Here is an 8,572-nt window from a genome sequence, read left to right on the forward strand (position 1 = left end):
CGTGAACCGTATGTGCAGTTGACGGACTTTGAGCGAGGGCGTATAGTGGGCATGCGGGAGGCCGGGTGGACGTACCGCCGAATTGCTCAACACGTGGGGCGTGAGGTCTCCACAGTACATCGATGTTGTCGCCAGTGGTCGGCGGAAGGTGCACGTGCCCGTCGACCTGGGACCGGACCGCAGCGACGCACGGATGCACGCCAAGACCGTAGGATCCTACGCAGTGCCGTAGGGGACCGCACCGCCACTTCCCAGCAAATTAGGGACACTGTTGCTCCTGGGGTATCGGCGAGGACCATTCGCAACCGTCTCCATGAAGCTGGGCTACGGTCCCGCACACCGTTAGGCCGTCTTCCGCTCACGCCCCAACATCGTGCAGCCCGCCTCCAGTGGTGTCGCGACAGGCGTGAATGGAGGGACGAATGGAGACGTGTCGTCTTCAGCGATGAGAGTCGCTTCTGCCTTGGTGCCAATGATGGTCGTATGCGTGTTTGGCGCCGTGCAGGTGAGCGCCACAATCAGGACTGCATACGAACGAGACACACAGGACCAACACCCGGCATCATGGTGTGGGGAGCGATCTCCTACACTGGCCGTACACCACTGGTGATCGTCGAGGGGACACTGAATAGTGCACAGTACATCCAAACCGTGATCGAACCCATCGTTCTACCATTCCTAGACCGGCAAGGGAACTTGCTGTTCCAACAGGACAATGCACGTCCGCATGTAACCCGTGCCACCCAACGTGCTCTAGAAGGTGTAAGTCAACTACCCTGGCCAGCAAGATCTCCGGATCTGTCCCCCATTGAGCATGTTTGGGACTGGATGAAGCGTCGTCTCACGCGGTCTGCACGTCCAGCACGAACGTTGGTCCAACTGAGGCGCCAGGTGGAAATGGCATGGCAAGCCGTTCCACAGGACTACATCCAGCATCTCTACGATCGTCTCCATGGGAGAATAGCAGCCTGCATTGCTACGAAAGGTGGATATACACTGTACTAGTGCCGACATTGTGCATGCTCTGTTGCCTGTGTCTATGTGCCTGTGGTTCTGTCAGTGTGATCATGTGATGTATCTGACCCCAGGAATGTGTCAATAAAGTTTCCCCTTCCTGGGACAATGAATTCACGGTGTTCTTATTTCAATTTCCAGGAGTGTATATAAAGCGTGACGGGGAGGGGGCACGGGTGGACGTGGAAAAGGACTTCAATCGTTATCGTAATGTGGAAACGGAGAGATTTATCTGACGTCCAGAAGGACATGATTGTTGGCTTTCGGGCTAAAACTGGGAGCATTTCCGAAACGGCTAAGTTGCAAACCGTTCGGGTGCTGCCGTTCTTCAAGTATACCGTGCTAAACAAGATGGTGCTATGAAACTTCCTGGCATATTAAAACTGTGTGCCGGACCGAGACTCGAACTCGGGACCTTTGCCTTTCGCGGGAACGTGCTCTACCGACTGAGCTACCCACGCACGAATCACGCCCCGTCCTCACAGCTTTAATTCCGCCAGTACCTCGTCTCCTACCTTCCAAACTTCACATAAGCACTCCTGCGAACCATGCAGAACTAGCACTCCTGGAGGAACGGATATTGCAGAGACATGGCTTAGCCACAGCCTGGTGGATGTTTCTAGAATTAATTCTAAAATGGTGCTATTCAAAACCTGCGCCGAGGCAACTGTGGTGCACCATGGGCCATAGGTGACAACTGTAAACGATGGCTGTGTAGATGCGTACGGGCAAATAGAAGTGCAACTGTTGAGCAGCTGACCACCCAGATGAGACAAGAGGCTACGAATAGCGTCTCCTCAACGACCTTTCAGCGAATGTTGCTGTTTATGGGCTCCACAGCAGGCGCCTGTTTCGTGCACCCATGCTGACTGCTGTTCATCGGTAACGAAGGCTGGAATTTCGATGCAAATACCGCAACTGCATGTCCACTGTGTGGCGACAGGTGGCCTTTTCAAATGGATCATGTTTTATGCTCCATCGGACAGATGGCCGTTGGCCCTGCAACAATCGTAGTAAGGGACCAGGCAGGAGGAGGGAGCGTTCTGGTCTGGGTAATTTTTCGTGGGGTTCCCTTGGTGATCTCGTCACTCCAGAAGGCACAGGGGGTCAACTCAAGTACGTATCTATCCTTGGAGATCATGTCCATCCCTACATGCATTTTGTTTCTTCCTCTGCACGATGATATCTACCAGCAGGACAATGCAGCGTGTCACACAGCTCGTAGAGTACGTCCGTGGTTCAGAGATCACCAGGTTGAGTTTACCCTACTCTCCTGGCCACCAAACTCGTCGGATTTAGACGCAATCAGCGCGACCACCTCCATCGGGCTATTCGCGCCATTGATCCTCAGCCGAGAAACCTACCACAGCCTGGCTACGGCAATGGATTCGGCGTAGTTCCACTTCCCTGTTGGTATCTTGCAGAACCTCACTGACTGTCAAAAAAATGGTTCAAATGGCTCTGAGCACTATGGGACTTAACTTCTAAGGTCATCAGTCCCCTAGAACTTAGAACTACTTAAACCTAACTAACCTAAGGACATCACACACATCCATGCCCGAGGCAGGATTCGAACCTCCGACCGTAGCGGTCGCTCGGTTCCAGACTGAAGCGCCTAGAAACGCTCGGCCACTCTGGCCGGCCATTGACTGTCTTCCTGCATGTCCGCCCTGCAAGAGGTGGTTATTCAAGCTTTTGACAAGTGGGCACATCAGTATTTCTGGTCCGTGTATATGTTTGTTTTTGCAGGTTTCTTATGATGTGTTTGTACTATTTGAAATGACGCCTACTTGATATCCAGCAGAAACCCAATACGCATCCAGCGGAGGTTTACGATTTGGAAACTCCAAGCATATAGCACTAATAAGTCGCTTAACAGATCTTTTTCTACATTTATATCCAATGCAAAGCACTGTGAAGTGCGTCACATGCTACTGTTGCATACCACCCCAGTCGCACATCGAGCGCGGGAGAAAGACTGCCTAAATGGCTCTGTTCACGGTGTGATTTAATCGTGCGTTTGCGGTCCTTGCGGTAAAGAAAACCTGAAACGTCCCCTTAAAGAAATTTATGAATTCCTGTGCTGATAAACCCATTACGTTATTTGATTTTCAAACAGCTGAGCAGAACTGAACGTACTCAGACATTTCGCTCTTTACCTATTCTGATCAACACTAAACTGACACACAATATTTTTAGCGCAACGCAATCTGACTTTCAAAAATCCCTGCAACAGAATGGCCCTGACTAACAATAACCTATACCTTTCATGAATCACTTATCTCACAAAAATCTTCGTTGCTCGAACTACTGCAATACAGCGAGCGCCACTACTGCCAGCTAAATAAAAGATTCTAACTACTGAAGGCACTAACTACTGATAGGCATAGTCAGCAAATGAAAGATTTTGATAGAGATCAAACAATGTATTTACCTTAATAATGTTCCAAAGTCATCATATATATATATCAGTTCATGATATCCAATATTACAAAATTACTCTTTCTGACGTACACACGTCCAGATCGTCCGCTCTCAAAATTCTACCGTTTCTCTCCCCACATCCACCACTGCTGGCGGCTCACCTCCAACTGCGCAACGCTACGTGCTGTTCACATCCAACTGCCCAACACTAGAATATTCCAACAATGCAAACCAGCCACAGACTGCACACAGCGCTGTCATTGATTTTCATACAGAGCGCTACGTGACGTTACCAACATAAAAACCTAAACAGCCTACTTACAAAGTGTGTGTGCGAAGGTGAGAGGGGGGGGGGGGAGCAGTATCTACCTAAATTGATTCTTGAAAAATTGTAGATAGACTTTCGCAGGACAGTTGGCGTGTACTTTCAAGCGTCTGCCAGTTCAAATTCTTTTCAGGATTACCGTCACACTCGTGGGTCAAACTAACCTGTGAGTATTCCTGCTGGTAATCTTAATACACGTCCAGTATCAGCTGTTGGTCCTGTTTGGTGTAGCTCCCACACTGCCTAACAAAAAAAAGTGAAGCACCCAAGAGGATTGGAGGAAGCCAAATGAAACTTTGCGGGTTGAGAGGGTGTCTGATGTTCCTTCGATGATTACGAAATCGTGTCAATTTTACAAAGCCCTTAGCAATAAGATCCCACTGTTCAGTACGACGTTGCAGCCCCTCTTGTGTGGGTGCATGCAGTGATTCGGTTGGAAGATTGTCAAGAAGCACGTTGTATCCTCTTCTGACCCACAACTGTTACAACTGGTTCTTGATAAACTGGATACTGACGCTGGGACGAACTTGATGTCTGAGTTGGTCCCGCCCAAGCCCTATAGGGAACAGATCTGGGAATCTCGTTCGCCGCAGGAGTGCCTCAAGATCACGCAGACAGTTCACACAGACAAGTGCCAAGCGCGGACCAGCATTGTCCTACTAAAAAATGGCATCACGCTACAGTATCAACAGAGATAATACATGAGGGCACAGGAGATGCGTGACTCACCGTTGGACCGTCAGATTTCCTCAATCACTAGCAGCCATATCCGATGGCTCTGCATAACAGGACGCCAGGAGTAACACCACTGTGCCTCCAAAACATCGCAAGATTGGGAACTTGGGGTTGTGTACAGCCACGAGTCATCGTTGTACATAATGCATAGCCATTCGTCAGCAGTCCATCGTTCCTGATGGCGGCGCCACTACAAAAGCAGCCGTCTGTGTTGATTTGTTAACGGCAGCCTGTGCGTGGGACGCTGATTTCTTAACCCGACTGCTGCTAGTCTCCGATCAATGGTGCGGTTTGACATAGAATGCTGCACGGACTCCATTTCTTGATTTCTTGTTCTCTCATTGCAAGAGCAGATGTGAATGGGTTATTATGTGCTTGGTGCACAATACGGCGATCATCCGTTGCAGTCGGCCGGAACTTTGACGAGTATTCCTACCCTCACGTTCCCATTCAGTACAAAATCGGGCCACTGACACATCCGAATGCCCTACAAATCTAGACAATGCACGATCCGACCATCCAGCCAAATAGAGAGCCACAATTAGGCTCTACTCAAGCTCTGTTAGCTGCTCATAATGCTGTCTCACAAGAGTACGCGGGATCTCCGTGCCCTGAAGTGGTCACTCAACATCTGAGACAATGCACATCTCTTATATGTCCTACCAGGCCACGTACAAAACTAAACACGAACAACTCTTATGCACTCTGGTCGCGGTTCTACCTGTCACAGGGAACTGCAGCTCTAATCATTTATCTACACGCTAATGGTGTGTACGTATACGAAGCTACAATGACATCTGATCATGTCTTCTGGGTGCTTTACTTCTTTCATCAGGCAGTGTATATACCTTGTAAGCAATCTCGACTGGAGACTGGCTGCATATTCCCAAGCCCAGGAGCACGACACCTTCCATAATACTATTCACACATATTTAACAGCAGAAATTCTTTTTTATACTAGTGATGCGGTACTTTAATGATGTGCCAGTTTTGAGAAACTGCACCATCTGCGACACGTGCAAATGAACCGGACCGGCTCGGAAGTTTAACATTACTACCGGTTGACCTTGAACATGAAGTCATGTTCCAAGGCGAAGGCTACAGAAGATTTCCGCGCACTTTGTTGTTGTTAAGCTATTTGAACACAGAACGAGGCTTTTTCGCTAAGAATTTGTGCCTGGCTTGCTGCGTATCATAGGTGGTTTGAAATGTACAGATAATAATCTTAATATATTCCATCTAGTAAGAGAATCAAGTCATGATATGCGTTTCAGTATTGACGAAAGGGATCATCTGCATTATTCTGCGTACCAAACTGGTCGTCCTATTTGCACATCACTTTTTAATGTTACATTTATGCCAGAAACTCGTTTGCATTATTGGGTACACTGCTGTGGAATCACTCATTGTCCTCAACTGAGCTGGGAATGAGATCTGCATGTGTTCCCCGTTTTGACTGATCGCTGCTTTCTCCATTTTAACAACCTAACGCTTACTAAATTCGGAGCGAAGCAGTTGGAGTAAAAATATCGATCATTATTGATGTTTTCATGTTTCTTAGATGACATATTGTCGCTGAGAAATAATTTACCTATGTGATTCAAAGACCGTGGAAGGAAATAAAAACTGAGAACAGTTAACTGCTAGAATAAGATCACAGACGAATTTTGTTGATATCTACCTCCGTAACTGGAAAACACGAAGAGCTATAAAATTTGCTGCTAAATATAAAATAACGTCATTATTTACCGCCAACAGCTGCTGGTAAAATTTCTTTATTGTGCAATCAGTTTCGATCCAAGGATTATCATCAGGTTTGACATCCCCTACTAATGCGAAAATCGGACAAATAAAAGAAAAAAAGATATTCTGTCGTAGTCTAGGACTGTATGTGAAACAATAATTACGTATTGACGACATAATACGCCGAAACCGACAGGGATTACATTTTATTTTGAAGAATAAAATTATTTCCACGATGATATTACATGAAAGTTTTGAAACAAATGACAGAAAAGGAGAAAGGAGATTTTTTTACGAAGAGTCAAAAGGTGGAAAACGTAAGCCAGATTAAAAACTTCTGATTTTATATAAAAACCCATGTATACTGTAAAATTAATTTCGGGACGACAGTACATTTCAAGACAGACTGACTACACGCTATCTCTGAAAATTAATTACCACAAACCAAGAGTGTTGAGAAGATTAGCCACACAGGCAGAACGGCTGATACGGTATGGCTACTGTGTGTTTCGTGACAGTGTCCTCGGGTGAAAAGTGCTCTGTTGGCTTGCCGCCTAAGATTCATTTAAGATTACAAGCTCTCACCAATAGCCTCTATGATTGTTTTCAGGGGTTACGTCTCACTTAGCCTCTGACAATGACAACAGAGGTTGTTGTTGAAAGTTTGGTGTTTTATACGAACTGGACGTGGCAAATCAACCGAGAACTATTTATCGCAATGTAGCGGTAATAGCTTTACTCCAACAAAATGAAGCCGAAAATAACTGCTTCGTTTAATTGTTTAAATAATTTGTTTTTATCTCTTTGCTTCGCCTTCACATTTGTGAAACTGAAGGCGCACAAAATAATTGGTACTCACTTTGAGACTGACAGTTTAAAGTTAATCTGTATAGTGGTGAACACAATGAAGCAATTACTCGAGAAAGTCACTTATATCACTACGTGTTTCGGTGGTTTACATCATCATCTTCAGGTGTAGTTACATTCTTGCTGTTAGTGTGGGGCACAGACGTCTTTCAAAAGCAGCAGATCACGCGAAAAAACTGGTTGTGTTTCGTATTATGAGGTAAGGTGGCACCAAACGTAAGCTTCATAATGCTACTTTTTGTCGGTACTGTTTAGCAAAGAAAGACTGCAACACGTCAAGTGCAGTGAAGAGCACACACGACTAGTAGCCGTATGCAGCCTCTACTTGGTTTACCTTAAGAGACGAAAGCTAACCCGGTTTTCACTTGATTCTCTGCTTTGGAAAGAAATCTGTGGTGCGCTCTAATACCAAGAATGTGGACACTTAAACTTGCACCTGAAGATGAGCGTGTGAACCATCGAAACGCCTAAGATATGATAAATAAATGATTGACGCAAAGAGCCACTTTATTTGTATGCCGCAGTCCTCATGAAGCGGTTCTTTAAGTAAAGTTGTCATTAACTCTAAGATTGGTTTGAACGCCACAACTCTTTACTGGGCATGGTCCTATTAGAGGTTGTATACCTCTGAACTGACTCACCTAACCAATTATAGATGGGCCTACAGTCTAACGTAGATTGCTAACCACGGTGCTACTCGGCATTTTTCACATTAACAAACGTTGCCAGAGGTGAAAGAATTAATTATATGTGAAACAGCGAAACTGTAAAGCCGGTTTCAAAGCCAACGTAAAAAGTTTTCATCACATGAGTTTTATAGTTCAAGTATGACTCCCAAGTTGTTCTCACAGACCCTTCAATTAAAATGGAACTCACCGTGCAGGGCGCAGCTGAAAGAGTAACAGCAATACGGGAAAAGCAACGAAGTCTGCAGGAAACCGCCGGAATTACGAAGATGACTCTAGTAGTCGTGGGAGAGTGCTTTTCTGCCTTTCGCGTGTAGCGGCAACGCCGTGCGACAGTAGCTGGTGCACCCACCTGTTGGCTGGCTCGCGCCCCGGGTGCGGATAGCCTCGTGTTCGACGACGGCGAGGCTGCTGAGCCACTGGAAGCTGCCGGTCCGTTCGACGGCTGGCGGGGCACTGGCGGTGCGCAGCTCTGCACGTCGCCCCGCAGGGCTGCCAACTCCGCTGCCGCCTGCCAGCGCTCCGCCGGCACTGCCTGGGAATCCCCCTCCCAGCGAATTTTTCTTCCGAAATGCGAACTTCCTGGAAGCGACAACGCACGAAGAATGCGTTAATTAGCATGCAAATATTTAAAAAAAGCAACTGGTACGAATCACAGGCTCCTCCAAACAAAAACTATTCTCAAAAAGCATCCTCATGGTTCTTAGAAGAGCAACTTATAGGAAGCACTTCTTCGTAGACATTGCCAGTATCTCCCAGATAATGGACAGATGCGAAG

At 46.7% G+C, this 8,572-nt stretch overlaps 1 protein-coding gene across 2 annotated transcripts in view; it reads right to left on the reverse strand.

Moving 5' to 3' along the window:
- The window catches only part of LOC126162756 (sodium-independent sulfate anion transporter-like), a 323,935-nt gene extending 315,656 nt beyond the window's left edge, over positions 1–8,279 (reverse strand). For both annotated transcript variants that reach the window (XM_049919441.1, XM_049919440.1), the window contains exon 1: positions 8,147–8,279. The gene's annotated coding sequence lies outside the window, so the exon portion shown is untranslated. The remainder of the gene's footprint in view (positions 1–8,146) is intronic.
- Between the last annotated feature and the right edge of the window lie 293 nt (positions 8,280–8,572).

This window comes from Schistocerca cancellata, chromosome 2 (genome assembly GCF_023864275.1).
Source record: "Schistocerca cancellata isolate TAMUIC-IGC-003103 chromosome 2, iqSchCanc2.1, whole genome shotgun sequence".
NCBI classification, from domain to species: Eukaryota; Metazoa; Arthropoda; class Insecta; order Orthoptera; family Acrididae; genus Schistocerca; species Schistocerca cancellata.